The sequence below is a fragment of the Dipodomys ordii genome, unplaced genomic scaffold (assembly GCF_000151885.1).
Source record: "Dipodomys ordii isolate 6190 unplaced genomic scaffold, Dord_2.0 Scaffold369, whole genome shotgun sequence".
Lineage (NCBI taxonomy): Eukaryota > Metazoa > Chordata > Mammalia > Rodentia > Heteromyidae > Dipodomys > Dipodomys ordii.
In genome coordinates this window covers 57,253-74,984 of record NW_012267585.1, presented here as the reverse complement: position 1 = coordinate 74,984, position 17,732 = coordinate 57,253, and the positions used below count along the sequence as shown (strand labels likewise).

The 17,732-nt window shown below is 41.8% G+C and overlaps 1 long non-coding RNA gene across 1 annotated transcript in view; it reads right to left on the bottom strand.

The window, feature by feature from the left end:
- Nucleotides 1–1,513: 1,513 nt before the first annotated feature.
- LOC106001695 overlaps nucleotides 1,514–17,732 on the bottom strand; it is a 20,326-nt gene continuing 4,107 nt past the window's right edge. The window contains exon 2 of the long non-coding RNA XR_001175851.1: nucleotides 1,514–1,661. This is a non-coding gene — a long non-coding RNA (uncharacterized LOC106001695). The remainder of the gene's footprint in view (nucleotides 1,662–17,732) is intronic.

Here is a 17,732-nt window from a genome sequence, read left to right as displayed (position 1 = left end):
TGGAGGTGTCCAATCAGTAAAAAGCACATATGTAACCCTTCTGTTTTAACCAATAAGAGTAAAATTAGCTACATGTTTACAATTAGTTTGTAGTTTGCTGTTTTGCCCTATAAAAGCTAGCCTGTGAGACTAGGTGGGGGTCACTCTCCACAGACACAGCCCTGACCAGTTAGTTTGATTCTTGATACTTGGCAGGGAATAAAGCTTTGCTTGACTTTCACTTTGTATTAGTCTTGTTCCTTTGATCAAGGACCCTTATCACCAATGTCTCTATTTTCAAATAAAAGGAAAGCAATGGTACTCACTGGAAACTGTGTTGAAAATGAACTATAGAACCTGTGGGTACGAAGGGAGGAAAAAAACGGGAAAAGTGAGGGAAGGAGTGACATTATCCAAAAGGATATCTCTTTGCCTGACTTACGTAAGTGTAAACTTTTGTTTAATTAAAAAATAATAAGGGGCTGGGAAGGTGGCTCAGTGGTAGAGCGCTTGCCTTGCATGCATGAGACCCTGGGCTCGATTCCTCAACACCACATAAGCAAAAAGAAAAAAAAAGCCAGAAGTAGTGCTGTGGCTCAAGTGGTAGAGCGCTAGCCTTGAGCTGAAGAGCTGAGGGATAGCGCCCAGGCCCCACTACTGGACCCCCCCCAAAAAAGAAAAAATAATAACAATAAAAGGAAAGAAAGAGAGTAATGGAGGAAAATAGTGTAGGAGGTCAATTTAAAAGAGAATAAAAACATATTTCTAGAAAGGCCACAGACAAAGTCTTTAAATATAGCATAACAGTCAAGTAAGAAAAACAATAAATGCAGTCATGGGGTTTGACAATACTTTAAGCAATTGATGAGCTTTGGAAAAAAATACAACTCCATGCAGCCTGTTCCACTCCCTATAGAAAAGACACAACAGCCAAGGGTTATATGTGGACAGCCATTTAAGTATATAGATGGCTTACTCAAGCCTTTAACATTCAAAGATACTTGGAATCATACTAATTCAATTACTCCAAAAATAATCACTACCCAGTTTAGCATCATGAACATACTTTAATTTGTGTCTAATAAGGGTAAGATTTCTAACCAAAGGCCTGCAAATGTACATTCCATAAGAAGTTAGCATACTAACCTCCTAAGTGTCAGTGGATCATGTAGTGCTTGCTACTTTTTCTCACATCAGTAAAAACAGAGACAAATTTGAGGTAAACTTGTATTCAACTCAGTTTGACTCTTTTTTTTTGAGGGGGGCCTGAACTCTGGGCCTGGGTGCTGTCACTCAGCTCTTCAGCTCAAGGCTAGCACTCTACCAACTTGAGCCACAGTGTCACTTCCGGCTTTTTATTTTTCTGCTTATGTGGTGCTGAGGAATCGAACCCAGGGCCTCATGCATGCAAGGCAAGCGCTCTACCACTCAGCTACTTCCCAGCCCCCTCCCTCAGTTTGACTCTTAAGAACATATAATCCACTAAATCTAAAAGCCATCTTTATCTTATTTATGAATGTTTTCCTGAGGCTAAATATTTTCTACATTCCCATTTTAATTTTGGAGCACATTGTTAATAAAAAATTCCTAAAAAGTAAAGAAAGACATAAGCAAAAAACTCACCAGGGATCCACTCATTTTTTGTTGCTGTTGGCAATGCAGAGATGATTGTGAAAGCAAAGCTGGAAGAGAAAGCAAATGAAATGGAATCAGGAAAGAACCAATATGAATTTGTCTTAAATTTTCCTGCTCAAGGCAATACATTCACATGGATTGGAAAAGAAAAAAAAAAACACCTTCCTGTACAGAAGACCCTTTCCCTAAAAAATTGTTGAATAATCTAAGTCAAAGAGAGACATATAATCTCTTTACTAAAATTAGAAATTACAGAATTGCACTTAGGAATCTATGAACTATTTTCTGGTTAATATAAAGATATCACATAGGACTCCATTGAGTATTTTACTATATCTCATGTTTTGGAATATTTAAACGTCATGCAAAATGTTGGTTGAAAGACCCTAGTCCCCTAGGACACTTTCATCAACAGGAGGGCGCCCCAGAAACTCAGACTCCAGGCCAGGAGATGCAATAAGCAAGAGGAGTTTATTTTACGTTTGCGCAAAGGGACTGTCTGCCTTGGGAAGGGAGAGAGCACCAAGCAGCAGTTACAAGCATTTTTAAAGGCAAAAACCACAGGATTAGCATATGACACCAGGTGCCCTGGGATTGGCCCAATTTAAAAATCACCATGCACTCCAGCAATCATTTTGTTACGCGGGAAACGTCGTAACACTCTTCGCAAAATGGTTGGCTCATGGCAAATCTAGGGGGATATGTTACCCTGGAGGGGAGTTCACATAGTTACAGGCTTGTGTTTGGTTGACATTTGACCTAGTTTGCTGGACTCACTAGATGGTCCTTATCTTGGGTCCCATTTGGGGAATTTCCAAACAGCAACTTATACTCCTTTGTTGTTTATCTGACTACAGATCTTGTTTCAAGACCCACATCAGGACTCTGAAACTTTTTATTTATTTCCAGGGAGGGGAAGGGTCAGTGCTAGCGCAAGCAAGTTTACAGAAGCAAAATCAGCAGTTAGCAATTGTAAAATGTAACTCTAATTCTTAATCTTTCATTACTGACAACTCAGTATTTTAAACTCAGAATTACAGGGGGAAAGTGAATAGAACATATATTTCTTGTTGCTTCCTGTTTCAATAATGGATCCCAGATAGCTCATCTTTCTCTAACAAAGTAGCCTCAAGCATTGATCTGGACTTTGTCATTTAACTTGCTTTGGCCAAAAAGATGTCAATGAATATTGTGTGAACAAAGTTTTGAAAATTCCTTATGAAAGACCCCAGACTCCTGGGATACTTTTGTCTGCGGGAGGGTGCCCCAGAAACCAAGACTCCAAACCAGTAGATGCAACAAGCAAGAGGAGTTTATTCAGCGTTTGCGCAAATGGTCTCTCTGCCCCGGCAAGGGGGAGAGCCCTGAGCAGCAGTTACAGGCATTCTTAAAGGCAAAATCCACAAGATTAGCATATAACACCAGGTGTCCTCGGGATTGGCCCGTTTAAAAGTCACTGTGTCCTCCAGCAATCATTTTTACTACACGGGAAAGTTTATAACACTCTTTGTAAAAACGATTGGCGCGGGTGATTCAAAGGAGGTAGTCACTCTGGGAGGTAAGAGTTAGGGGAGTTCACATAGTAACAGGCTTGTGATTGATTAACATTTGGTCTAGTTTGCTGGACTTGCCAGGTGGTCCTTATCTTGGGTCCCATTTTTGGGTCCCATTTGGCCACTTGGGGAATTTACTTGTTTGTTCTTTATCTATGACCACAGACCTTGTCCCGGGGCCAGCATCTGGGCTCCGAGCCTTTTTACTCAATTCCTTATTTCCAGAAGGGAGGGAGGTTAGTGCTAGGGCGAGCAAGTTTACAAAAGCGAAATCAGCAGTTAGCAATTATAAAATGTAATTCTAATTTTTAATCTTTCACTTAGTGACTGCTTCCCTTAACACAATATGTTGTTAAGAATCTTAGCTATTCTGCTGGATATACACGGCCTAATGAAGAACATAAATTACTTTTAATAGGAATGATATCATCCTAAACCAACTATCCTCAGTAAGAAAATGACATGAGTAAAGCCTCATCTGTTCAACAATCAATACTAACAGAAATACAATACTGAGTCCAGCCTAAAATGTAGCTTCTCAAAACTTTAAATGAATGAAATGAGACTGCATATTTTTGCCAGTATATATTGGTTGGTAAATTATATAGGAAATTCTAGGTCATCTACAGCTTTGTTTTTAATAAAACTATGTAGGAGACAAATTTCTGAAGTAAACTTTTCAACCAGTGGATGAATAATGCAAATCACCACAAAGGTCAATTGTCTAGAATTCAGTGAGTTTGCTTTTGCAAGTAAAGACTGCTATGCCCAGATAAGGATCCCCAAAGACCACCAACGAACCGATTCTGATGCAAGCGCACGAGTCATTTATTGCAAGCTCCAGCCTGGACTCATAACCTTCACCAACACAGCGAGTCAGAGTTGAGAGCCCTGACTTCCAATTCAGCAGGGTTTTTATTGTGGTTTTAGCAAGGGTAGGAGGTTTCCAACTTAGTGGTTACATGATTGGTTAACATTTAGTAAGTAAGTCTTCTAACATTCTTATTGGCTAAAGTGCTCAGGCTAAGCAGCTGAGCAGCAAAATATGTTAACTATGCTATCTTAAGAAAAATCTGGAGTTTTACTTTCCTGCTAGTTACTGATTAACTTTTGCTAGGGAGTTACCAGTAGAGTGGTTTTGGTCCTGCCATTTTTCTAGGAACCTGAACTCATGTCAGTAAAAGCCTTTTTTACAAAATGGCCTTAATATCCAATATGGTTGCACTTTGGCCAGGCCAGCCTTCTCAAGACCAAGTGAATCATTAAAAGGCAATGTGTGAATTCTAGTTTTAACTTTTTCTGCATTACAATAGTTTGTTTTCTACTTTAAAAAACATAAAATAGGGGGCTGGGAAGGTGGCTCAGTGGTAGAGCACTTGCCTTGCATGCCTGAGGCCCTGGGTTCAATTCCTCAGCACCATATAAGCAAAAAGAAAATAGTCAGAAGTGGCGCTGTGGCTCAAGTGGTAGAGCCCTAGCCTTGAGCTGAAGAGCTGAGGGACAGCGCCCAGGCCCAGAGTTCAGGCCCCACAACCGGACCCCCCCCCAAAAAAAACAAAAAAATAAATTTGTTATAGGCTGAATATCTCAATTTATGGGAATGAAATTTTCATATATTTCACGAGGACCTTTTCTTTTTGTTTTCCTTTTTGGACATCCCTAGAGCAAAAAAAAAAAAAATCATATTATGGAATTTCTGCCTACAAATGTTATCTCCAATTAACCACCAGAAAAGTGGAGGTGGTGAGTTCAGGAACTTAGGAACAGTGCCCAGGCCAAGTTCAAGCCTCACCACTGGCAAAAGACAAAAAGAAAAAAAAACAAGAGGGAGGGAATCAGGGTTAGGACAAAAGTATATGCAGTCCACTCTATTTTAAGTAATGTAAAATAAAATCATTATTGTACTGAAGAATATGTAATATTTCAAGAACATATTAAAAGTGCAATATATCCATATTAGTAATATTTTTCAGCCACAGGAAATGCTGAGGATATGAAAAGGACCAGAATCTTTCAAGTGAAATATTTTCAAGCAATGTTTGTGCGACATTGACTTCATTCACTTCCCTCACCCCTGTCCCCACAAAAATTTCCAAAGTGAAACAATACTACTTTTGGCAGATTGTAACAATATGGCCAACACTAGCTAAACCTTTAGGATACTTAACATCTACAAACCATACAACTTTGAGCAAGGTACATCACTTAAGTTGTGTTTTGTCATGTTTGTTTTAAAGCATAAGGTGCCTAGCACACATTTCCTGAATTGCCAGAAAAAGCATCAGGTAAAAGAAAGAACTAGTACCACTAGATGCCGCATTTAATAATAGGATAAGTTTGAGAGAGCTTGCATTCTAGAAATGATAGACAGTGAGGTTAGACTGAGTGAAAGAGAAGGGGATTAGCTTTCTTGTAGAGGCAGATCTTTCAGGTGTGAGAACATATCTCTGTACTATAAACCACAGCTCCTAACCCTCTGATAATTCAGCTCTGGTTCATTCCTCAGTCTAGCTCACCTCTCTCCTCTCAATATTGGAGAGTGCTTGGAAGCTTTGGAGAAAGTTGTACCAGGTGAATCTTGTGCTCTGGAAAGTCGAATCAATCATTGCTAGGGAAAGGGAGGCTAACCAGATCTTCCCGTTCTAGTGCTTCTCTGCCTCTGCTCTTTAGGGCTAGTGAGAGTTCACAAGGACAGTGTTCTTTCAGGATGCACAGTCCTGTTCAGAATCTGCCCTCCTTCGAATCTGCCACGCTTACTTAATTCCAAGGAATACAGGTCCATCAGCCAGTCGTGTACAAACATGTGTGAACTGGAGCCAGGAGTGCTAAGAGGCTACAGCGCCCAGAAGGGGACTAGAAACCTCCCACAAGAAACAGCACATAACCCCACCAACACAACTGCCATAGCACAAGACTCGGCCAGCACACCCTTCACAACCTCACTAGAATTGTGACTCGTCCATCGTTCAGCTGGGCAAATGATGTCATCACACTGGTCCGCAGCAGAATCAGGCGTGGAACAGAAGCGCAAGCCTCCCCAGCTCTCCTAGTCTGCACAACCTTCTAGCCTGCCCGCGAACCTTCCCGAGCCAGCTAGGTTCCGGCACCTGGAAGGACACTGATTCTGGCAGAACCGACTCTGACAAAGCCATCACGACCCCAGGCACAGTCACCCAGACCGGAGGGACCCGGCAGTGCGTGGAGCCTCCAGGCTACCCGCCCGGCTCCAGCTGCCTCCTGCAGCCCATTTTCCTGCCTGCCTGCCATCCACTCACATTTCAGGTCCCCAGGTTCGCCAAGGCCCGGCGGGACCTCTTGCCACCCCGGCTCCGGCACTCAGAACACTGAACTTCACTCCAGAAACTTCCCAGGAGCTTGGCTCAGCTCCAGAAACCGGAATTCCTGAGCAGAAAACGCCGTGAGTGGGCGGGGAGACGCATGCAGGGGAGGAGCCTGAAAGAGCCCTGCCAGTGGGTCTGTGCCTGGGGAAGACTACATTTCCCAATATGCTTTGCGCTACACTAGTGGAAGAGGACCTTTAGAGTTGTTACCCAGAGTTAGATCTAATGTCTTAGCTTTCTGTGAGCTGGCTGAGGACCTAACTCTCCCAGCTGAGCCAGGTGAGAGGAAGTACTTTCTGGAAATCCTGGTTTTCCCCTGCTATGTTGTGAGACCAAATACAAATTCAAATGTGGGCACAGCACAAAATAATCTTAAATAATAATAATTTTAAATAATAATATTCAATCTTAAATAATAATTTATTATTTAAGATTTAATTTATTTAAGTATCCAGTTGTATTAAGGTAATGGAGGCAATTTTTCCATATCTTCTTTTTCCTAACAGTATGTGTTAGCAAAATTAAGATTAATAGACTTTGCCAGAGAACCACACAGATATCCACGTACAGAGAACAAAGAAAGGTTTATTGCCAAGGCTTATTGCCAGGAGAGGGAAGCCAGCAAGACTCATTTTCATGAGGGAGGAATGAGAAGAAGCACAGGCTATTGTCTGGGATGACCTATATAACCTAGGAGGTTTAGGAGGGGTTACAAAGGGCTAGCAGGGGAAGGCTCTGGTGTGGGCCAGGGGCCTCATTCATCATGTTGGACTAGGATTTATGGCTGCCATCCAAGTGGTAGATAAGGGTCCTGCAACTGCCAAGATCTGAAGGTCACTCTAAGGGGCTCTTGTTGCCTTATATGGTGGTAGCTGCCCCAGAGAAGTGTCATGCCAAGGTAAAGGGGGTTGGAAGATGATTATTTACTGCCTTTACTACATGGGCCTGGTGTTGCCTAGGAAGGGAGCATGCTAAGCTTTGGAGAAGGGAAGGAGTGGACTAAGCTATGGGAAGGGACCCATTTCACTAACAGTGTGTTCTGAAGCGTGACAGTTGTGTCTCCAGTTTGCCTTAAATTTTCTAATGGTAACTGTTACCGGTTCTGGGGGAGGGGATTCCACATACTACCAGAGTCCACTATGCAGAGACAGTCTCATGCAAAAAGATGAATTTATTGGGGAAGTGGATAGCTGACTGGCCAGGGACACAGCACAGACTAAACTTGGGTTTTTAAGGGCCAAAAACCACGTGGTCAAGCCCGGCCACACGCAGAAAGATTGCATAGTGGCCAGTGGAGTTACAGTCTGCCTCATAGTAACTGTTTGAACTAATCTATCATGTGGTTTAAATTGGTGTGTGAATTTGGCAGTCCCCACACAAAGCAGGCAGATATTCTTACTTGTGGGGGCGGGGATAAGGCTGCTTCTTCCTGGAAGGGCAAAGGTAGTGGCTGGGCTGTTTTCCCATAGTTAACCTCCCACATTTCTCAAGGCAGGTGGTCAAGCAGATTACACAATCTTATCACAACAAGCACAGGGACTTTCCAGTTTACCCAGCGTCTCATATTTCCCAGAGTCTCAACAGACACAGCATATTTCCTGACCCTGAGGTGCTTGTGAGAAACCAGTTTGTTTTTTTTTGGGGTCCAGTCGTGGGGCCTGAACTCTGGGCCTTGGCCCTGTCCCTCAGCTCTTCATGAAGCTCAAGGCTAGCGCTCTACTACTGAAAGACCCCAGACTCACTGGGATACTTTCGTCTATGAGAGGGCGCCCCAAAAACCAATATTCCAAACCAGTAGATGCAACAAGCAAGAGGAGTTTATTCAGCGTTTTGCAAATGGACTCTCTACCCCGGTTCAGGAGAGAGCCCTGAGCAGCGGTTACAGGCATTTTTAAAGACAAAAACCACAGGATTATCTCTGCTCTTTTCTAGCTCTCTTTGCTCTCTGCTCTCTCTCTCTGCTCTTTTCTAGCTCTCTTTGCACTCTCTCTGTTCTTTTCTAGCTCTTCTCTCTTTCCCAGCTCTCTCTCTTTCCCAGCTCTCCCAGCTCTCTTTCCCAGGCCTTTCCCTACCGCGTGGAGGACCAAGATGGCCTGGTGCCAGCTGAAACAATGAATAAACCAACCCCTTACCTGAATACCACGCAACTTCAACAGATAGTCCATGATATTAAGAACAATGAAGGTGGCATCATGGACAAAATCAAACAGCTAAAAGTCAAAGCTCCTCCTAGTGTTCCTCGAAGGGACTATGCCTTAGGAAGTCTCCAAGGACCTGTGCATGGAGATCGGAGCTGTGTATGGAAACTGAGCCTTCTGGGAACCTTTGGCCAGATTACTGCTCTCCAGTAACTGCAAAGACTTGGGCCATCCATGCCATGTAGGACATCACTACTTGTTCCCCCAGACATTGGAGCCATGTCCTCTTTCCTGTCCTGTGGGCAAGCCAGGAGTGAGTGTTTGATGTTGGTGACATGGAACTTCTCATGGCAGAGGATGGACAGGACTAGCACCCTCTAGAGGCTGACAGAAGAATCACATAGTCCCTCTTCTGGCTTGACTCAGGACAAAGACTGGGACACACAAATAATGGTGTCCTGGCCCTTCAGGATAAAGATCCATCCAGTGAGAGGCTTGTGGCATTCAGCAGGGACCCACCAGCCCTGCCTTCATCTTTGAGTTGGCGACATTGTCACAGGCTTTTCATGGTCCACAGAGCAGAGGCAGCTGGTGCAGGGGAGGGAAAGGCAGAGAGACAAGACCTGTGGGTATTCACTGTGTTCTGGATGTTTTGCTATATTCTTTGCCAATATAATCCATTCAATATTTAAAAAAAACCCACAGGATTAGCATATGACATCAGGTGCCCCTGGATTGGTCCATCTACAAGTCACTGTGTAATCCAGCAATCATTTTGCTATGCGGGGAAACTTTGTAACACTCTAACACTCTTCCTTGACCTAGTTTGCTGGACTCGCCAGGTGGTCCTTATCTTGGGTCCCATTTGGGGAATTTTCAAACAAGAACTTAGAAAAACATACTCTTTTGTTCTTTATCTTTAACCACAGACCTCGTCTGGACTCTGAAACTTTTTACTTATTTTTAGAGAGGGGAAGGGTCAGTGCTAGCATAAGCAAGTTTACAGAAGCAAAATCAGCAGTTAGCAATTGTAAAATGTAACTCTAATTTTTAATCTTTCACCACTTGAGCCACAGTACTACTTCCAGCTTTTTTCTTTTTGCTTATGTGGTGCTGAGGAATCAAACCCAGGGCCTTCAGGCATGCAAGGCAAGTGCTCTACCACTGGGCCACCTACCCAGCCCCTTGAAACCATTATTTTAATTCTCAGCTCTTAGTGCCTTCAAGATGGAGTCAGTTTTTGCTCTCCTTAAAAACAACCCATTTCACTTAAAACAATTGTTCTCAACCACTAATTTGATTAATGGATTGTAAGGTTTTAGGCAAGGAAAGAACATGCATGAGGAGGTAAGGGTGAAGAAAGATAAGTGTTAGGGTTTTATTGAAAGACCCCAGACCCCCTGGGATGCTTCCTTCAACCGGAGGGCACCCCAAGAACCAAGACTTCAAGCCAGCAGCTGCAATATGCAAGAGGAGTTTATTTGACGTTTGAGCAAAAGGGCTCTCTGTCCAGGGCAGACAGGAAGCCCTGACCAGGGGTTACAGGCACTTTTAAAGACAAAAAACACAGGATTAGCATAAGACCCCAGGCTCCCCAGGATCAGCTCGGCTTAAAAATTATCATATACTCCAGCCTGCACGGAAAGTTTATAACACTCTTTGTAAAACAGTTGGCTCAGGGCAAGTCTTGGGGGAGCGGTCACCCAGGAGGGGAGTTTACATAGTTACAGGCTTGTGATTGATTAACATTTGGCCTCCTTTGCTGGGCTCACCAGATGGTCCTTATCTTGAGCCCCCTAAATCGGGAATTTTTACACAGGAATGTAGAGGAACATACTCTTTGTTCCTTATCTTGGGTCCCATTTGGCCACTTGGGGAATTTACTTGTTAGCCCTTTATTTATGACTACAGAGCTTGTCCCAGGGCCGACATCTAGACTCCGAAACTTTTTATTTATTTCCAGGGAGGGGAAGGGTCAGTGCTGGCACAAGCAAGTATACAGAAGCAAAACCAGCAGTTAGCCATTGTAAAATGTAACTCTAATTTTTAATCTTTCATTATTATTATTATTATCGTTAAAATACTGTATAGAGGAGTTACAATTACATGGGCAAGATGAGTACAATTTTTATCAAGCATTGTTTCCTCCTCCATTGTTTCCCCTTCCCGTCCCTTCCCATCTCTCCCTCCCCCCCCAGTGTTAGTTGTTGTTTTTTTTGTGGGGGTAGGGGGTCAGGTCGTGGGGCCTGAACTCTAGGCCTGGGCACTGTCCCTCAGCTCCTCAGCTCAAGGCTAGCTATCTACCACTTGCCCCACAGCACCACTTCCGGCTCATGTGGTGCTGAGGAATGGAACCAAGGGCCTCATGCATGCAAGGCAAGCGCTCTACCACTGAGCCACCTTCCCAGCCCCACAGTGTTAGGTTTTTAAAGAGGAGTTTGATTAAGAAGTACACCACGGGGGCTGGGAAGGTGGCTCAGCTTGAAAGACCCTAGTGCATGCTTACCTATTGGGTACTTTATAAGAAAAACTGCTGCCCCTTCCCCTACATACCTGAGACAGTGGGGCAGGATACCGGCGAGCTGCTAGCGGGGAAACGAAACTTTGGGCCTCTGAGTCACCACCCCAGCTTGACCGTAACACATACCTTAAAGCTAGGCCTTCCTGTAAGATAGCCGACCCACCCGTCCCTTCCCGTAAAACTTGGCCCTAATGACGGGGTAGGGCAGGATGTGGTATATCACTTGTCAAAACTAGGGAACGAACAGTTCCTGTGCTTTACGACCAGAGCAGGCCTGAACCAACACATCAGCTTTCCCCTGACCTCGCCTACACCACCAGGTCAACTTAACCTAACCAATCCCCACCCTGAGCGTAATTCAAAAATAACCAATCAACACCCTGTAACCAGGCATCTCGCTTCTGTAACCTCGCTTCTGCTACCCATAAAATAGGATGCTTTCAGACACCCCGGCGCGCAAGTCTCCCGACAGACTTTGTCGCCCCGGGTACCCGCATAACTGGTTCTCAGACACCCGACCCGAACCTTGTGGATCTCGTGGTCGAGTGCACCTGGGAGCCTAGGCATGCTCGAATAAACCTCTTGCTGTTTGCATCCGCACAAGTGGTCTCGTTGTTCCTTGGGGAAGGGTCTCTTCAGATTGAAGGACACCCCACGTCGACGGGGGTCTTTCAAGCTGAAGTCCATAGACACATCCTCAAAGGATACGAACCCCTGAAACAGCACATTTCAAAAAGTCATTAACCCGGAGTCACGAGAAAACCAACTCTGAGGATTTCATTCCTTTACATGTATGTTTCTGTCGTGCATAAAATGGTTCAAGCTTGCTCTGTTATCTATGCAGTGTGGGAAAGTAAAGTTCAAGTAGAAATATCTGCCTCTATACTAACTTATAAATTACTAAAGCAAAGTTTCCCTTATCAATCAGGAAATGTTTTTTGTTGCTAGCAAGAGAAGATAAGGTAAAAATGATCTTCCAGGACCCAATGATCTGCACTAAAGACATCAACTAAAAATAGATGCCTAGAATCTAAACTATACAGAGCTCCATCAGGCAATAACAAGAGTTGCATACCACATTTGCATATCAAAAAAACACAGTGTCCAGGTAAATGCTAAAGAAAGTAACAGTAATCAAGAAATTGATTACTAATGATTTAGGACATAGAAAATTTTACTTAAGTTTGATGTGCTCATTGTTGTTAGTATATCCCTAAAGACGTTTTGAGGCCTCCCTTATATTTCATTCCTAAATTCTAAATAACTGGTTGCATTACTCACCATCTATAATACAGAACATAAATGAGAGGGAATAAAATGTGCCTTGACCATATATGCATTACTAGTTCCTCTTGGAAGGATGGAAGGGATATGGAAAGAAATAAGAAGCAGAATATAAGAAAGCAGTGTGAGACATGACTACCCACAGCAGAGCAAAAAAAAAAAAAGTAAAATTGGGGAATTGATCAAAAAAATTTGGAAGAAAATAAAGGAGGATGCAAGAGAATTTGGTACTAATATGTTGTACATAGGACACAAGGAGAGTTTTATTCCCATGCTGAGTCTCACTACAAAGAAAGAATGTCCAACCCTCTTTCTACTTTTGCTATGTTTAGCAACATTAGAAATAAATGCTGACCCCAAATACACAGAAAGGAAATATATCTGTAAAGGGTTCACAGAACACAACCTTCAATTCACAATCTTCTGCCCAGAGGAGCTATTCTAACAATGTAGATTGAACATATTTTCAGATAAAGATAATTTATCAGCAGTATACTTGCACTCCCAGAGTGCTACATGAAATTGTCCTGCTTAGAAAATGACAAAAGGTGCAAACTTAGACATACTGATGGGACCAGGACCAGATCTGTCAGTAAGTATAAAAGAACATCTACACACATACACACACATTCAAACATACACATACACAGACACATATATATTTGTTTTATGTAATTTTTTAAATGATGGCATCAAGTAAAACTGACAATAGAGCCAGTGCTGGTGGCTCATGCCTGTAATCCTAGCTACTCAGGAGGCTGAAATCTGAGGATCATGGTTCAAAGTCAGCCTGGGCAAAAAGTCCACGAAACTCTTTTTTTTTTTTTTTTTGGGTCCGGTTGTGGGGCCTGAACTCTGGGCCTGGGTGCTGTCCCTCAGCTCTTCAGCTCAAGGCTAGCACTCTACCACTTGAGCCACAGTACCACTTCCGGCTTTTTCATTTTGCTTATGTGGTGCTGAGGAATCGAACCCAGGGCCTCATGCATGCGAAGCAAGTGCTCTACCACTGAGCCACCTTCCCAGCCCTCCAGCAAACTCTTATCTCCAATTAAACACCAGAAAACTGGAAGTGGTGCTGTGGCTCAAGTGGTAGAATGCTAGCCTTGAGCTGAAAATGCAGGGACAGCACCCAAGCCCCAAGACTAACAACAACAACAAAAACAATAGACTATAGGTAACTCACATAAATGAAGATTCAATATTTACATATATGCATGTATTAAAAACAAAAGTACAAGAACTGGGGCTACAAATCAAATATGTAATTGCTATAGTACTTGCCTTGTATGTATCATGCTCTAAGTTCAAATCTATAATATCACCAATATCTTTAATAGGATCAAGCTTATATATGGAACTATTCCCTCAAAAAGTACCTATACACTATGATGCATTATGACAGTGCTCTTAAGTATATTTACTTTCCTATGGCTGTCATATCAAAACAGATGGTAAGAGAAATACATTTTCTTGAAGTTATAGAAATCAGACCTCAAGAACAAGCTGCCTGCAGTTTTTGCTTCTTCTTCTTCTTCTTCTTTTTTTTTTTGGGGGGGGGTCTGGTCATGGGGCCTGAACTCTGGGCCTGAGCGCTGTCCCTCAGCTCTTCAGCTCAAGGCCAGTGCTCTACCACTTGAGCCACAACGCCACTTCCGGCTTTTTTATTTTTGCTTATGTGGTGCTGAGGAATTGAGGCCTCATGCATGCAAGGCAAGTGCTCTACCACTGAGCCACCTTCCCAGCCCCCAATCTTAAAATTTTAAAATATATAGCTTCTTACTGAACATGTACAGACTTAAAAAAATTGTGATAATTCCCTGAAAAATGCCAAATAACAACTACTTGTATTGCATTTAATTTGTACTAAGTAACAGGGGTGGTTCAGAGGTGATTTGAAGTATACAGATGTATGTGTGCTGGTTGTATAAAATCACAATACAGTTTTATATAAGGAACTTGAGCATCTATTTTGGTATGTGTAAGAATTTCTTTTTAATTTTTTTGGGTCCCGTCATGGGGCCTGAACTCTGAGCGTGGGTGCTGTCCCTCAGCTCTTCAGCTCAAAGCTAGCGCTCTACCACTTGAGCCACAGTGTGACTTCCAGCTTTTTTCTTTTTGCTTATATGGTACTGAGGAATCGAACCCAGGTCCTCATGCATACAAGGCAAGCGCTCTACCACTGAGCCACCTTCCCAGCCTCTGTGTAAGGATTTTTGGAACCATTCCTGTGGATACCCAGAGAGAACTATGCTAGAAATATTCAGTTAACACTCTCTAAAAAGATAAGAAGTAAGGAAAAAATACCAGATTGAGACAGTGAAAATAAGTAGCAAAATGGTGGATATAAATGTAATTGTATTAGTATTTTAATGTAAGTGGAGTAAAGACAGAGGCATTGTCTTGCATGACCAAAAAAAAAAAAAAATCTAAAAAAAAATCAAAGACTCAATAATATATTACTCACAAAGGCATAACCTAAAGGATATGAAAATAAACAAATACAAAGGTGACATAAGCAAAAATCAATAGTGAGAAGCTCAAATAAAGATAGTAGGAAAGGAAACAAATGTCCACACAAACTGTATGACCACAGATAGAGACATAATAATAACATAAAAATCATACATCAGAATAATACAAGTTATATGCTTAAAAACAGTCTCCCAAAACATGCAACAAAGCAATGGAATTAAAAAGGGATTGTTAGCTGGGTGCCGGTGGCTCACGCCTGTAATCCTAGCTACTTAGGAGGCTGAGATCTGAGGATCACAGTTCGAAGCCAGCCCTGGCAGGAAAGACCATGAGACTCCTATCTCCAATAAACCACTAGAAAACCGGAAGTGGCGCTGTAGATCAAATGGTAGAGAGCTAACCTTGAGCTGAAGAGCTGAGGGACAGCGCCCAGGCCCAGAGTTCAAGCTCCATGACTGACAATAAAATAAAATAAAATAAAAAGGGATTGTTTTAACATTGAATACAATTGGATAATTAATATTTCTCAATTACCAATAGAACAACTAAACAAAAAACAACAGCAGGAACACACACATAGATAACATTGTTTTGATGTCACTGTTGTTCATTAAACATTGTGTGTTATAAGACACACTGAAAGTGAAAATAAATCCCTAGGCAAAATGTAGTGAGTACATTCCCTGAGAAGTACAAATCAACAAGGAGAACCATAATTTGCAAATACATCATAATTACATACATATTTCTAATAATCTATGATTCAAAAACCTTGCAGAGAAATTAGGATGGGTCCAGAGCACAATGAATTGTAATAATGCCATTTATTTTTCATTCATGGTGGCAACAAACTCAATTTTTCCACCTTTGAGGTGAAAATAAATTCCTCCTTGGAGATGGACTAGACTTGCCAATTTACTTACTAAAGAAAACCTATCAGAAGAAAACAGTTAAAATTATTAGAGATGAAAGATAGCAGTTTCTTTGAAACATGGACTATTGTAGGTTAGGTTGGATATAAATTTCTACATAAACCACTAACAATAATCCTGTTTTATTGTAGTATTAAATTAATGATGAACTGGCTGGGACGTGGTAGGGTGCTTGCTTCGCGTGCATGAGGTCCTGGGTTTGATTCCTCAGCACCACATAAGCAGAAAAAAGTCAGAAGTGGCGCTGTAGCTCAAGTGGTAGCCTTGAGCTGAAGAGCTGAGGGACAGTGCCCAGGCCTAGAGTTCAGCCCCTAAGATCAACAAAAAAAACAAAAAACAAAAAAACAGTATGAAGAAGAGTTTCATTAAATTTGACAATTATTTCTTGGATATAACACCAAAAGTGCATAGTACAAAAACCAGACAAGGGGGCTGGGAAGGTGGCTCAGTGGTAGAGAGCTTGCCTTGCATGCATGAGGCCCTGGGTTCAATTCCTCAGCACCACATAAGCAAAAAGAAAAAAAAAAAAACAGACAAGGTCAAATATATACAATTAAAACATGGTGCATGAAAGGCCCAATGACAAATGCATTCATGAAATTTGAAAAATATTTGCTTATATCTCTTAATAGATTAATAAATATAATTCATTTAAAAGATTATAAAATAAAATCCTGTAACTCAAAAACAAATAAAGGGCTGGGAATGTGGCTTAATGGTGAACCCTGGGTTCAATTCCTCAGTACCACATAAACAGAAAAGAAGTGGTAGAATGCTAGGCTTGAGCAAAAGAAAGCTCAGATATAGTGCTCACACCCTGAATTAAAGCCCCAGGACTGGTGGGGAATAAAAAAAAAAAAGAAAGAAAATGGATTTTAATATGGGGAAGAGACCTTCCCAAAGTAATATAGATAAATGATTAATTAAAAGGTGTTCAATATTAGTAGTAACAAAAGAAACTTTCAAATAAAAAATGACAATGAAATGCCTAGTTTACATCAGTACTATGCATACATTAAAAATAAAAACTCCAAAATTATGACAGAGATGTGGAAAAGTATGAAATTTGGTGGATTTCTGGCAGGAGTGAAAAATGGTCAAAGACGCTAACAAGAACTAAATATAGAATTATGCAGGAATATGGTTTAGCAGTTCTAGCTTTGTATCCAACCAAAGAGAAAGCAGGGGTTTGAACAGGTATTGGGAGAACCATTTAATAGCAATTACAATAACCAAAGACAGAAGCAAACCACTCATCCAATAATAGATACATTTTTTAAAAGAAATGAAATTCTAATACATGCTATAGCATTGATGAATCATGAACACAATTAGCTAAAAAAAAAAACACAAGTCACAAAAGGACAGCTAGGATAAGTTGCGTGCCAGTGCTTCAAACCTGTATTCCTGGCTGAGATTTGAGGATTGTGATTTGGAGGCGGTCTGGGTACCAGAGTCTCTGAGACTCTTACCTCCAATTAACTACTAAAAAAGATACATGTAGAGTTGTTGTTGAAGTGGTAGCATGCTAGCCTTGAGGAAAGTCCCTAAGATCAAATGCCAAGACTGGCACACATGACCCCTCACTCTTCTCCCCTATCCCCACTTTCCCTCTCTCACTCACCCCTGCCCTCCCACCCTCTCTCACACACACAAAGAACAGCCATGGTAGAATTTCCTGTACTGAGGTTCCCAGGGTCAACAAATGCATAGAGACAAAAAAGTAGAATGATGATCGCAAGAGACTGGGGTAGAATGGGAACTGCATATTTCATGAATATATACAGCTTCATACAAGGAAGAAGAAAAATATTATAGAAAAACATTATGGAAGAGCAGGTTGCACAACAATATAATATATGCAATATCAATAAACT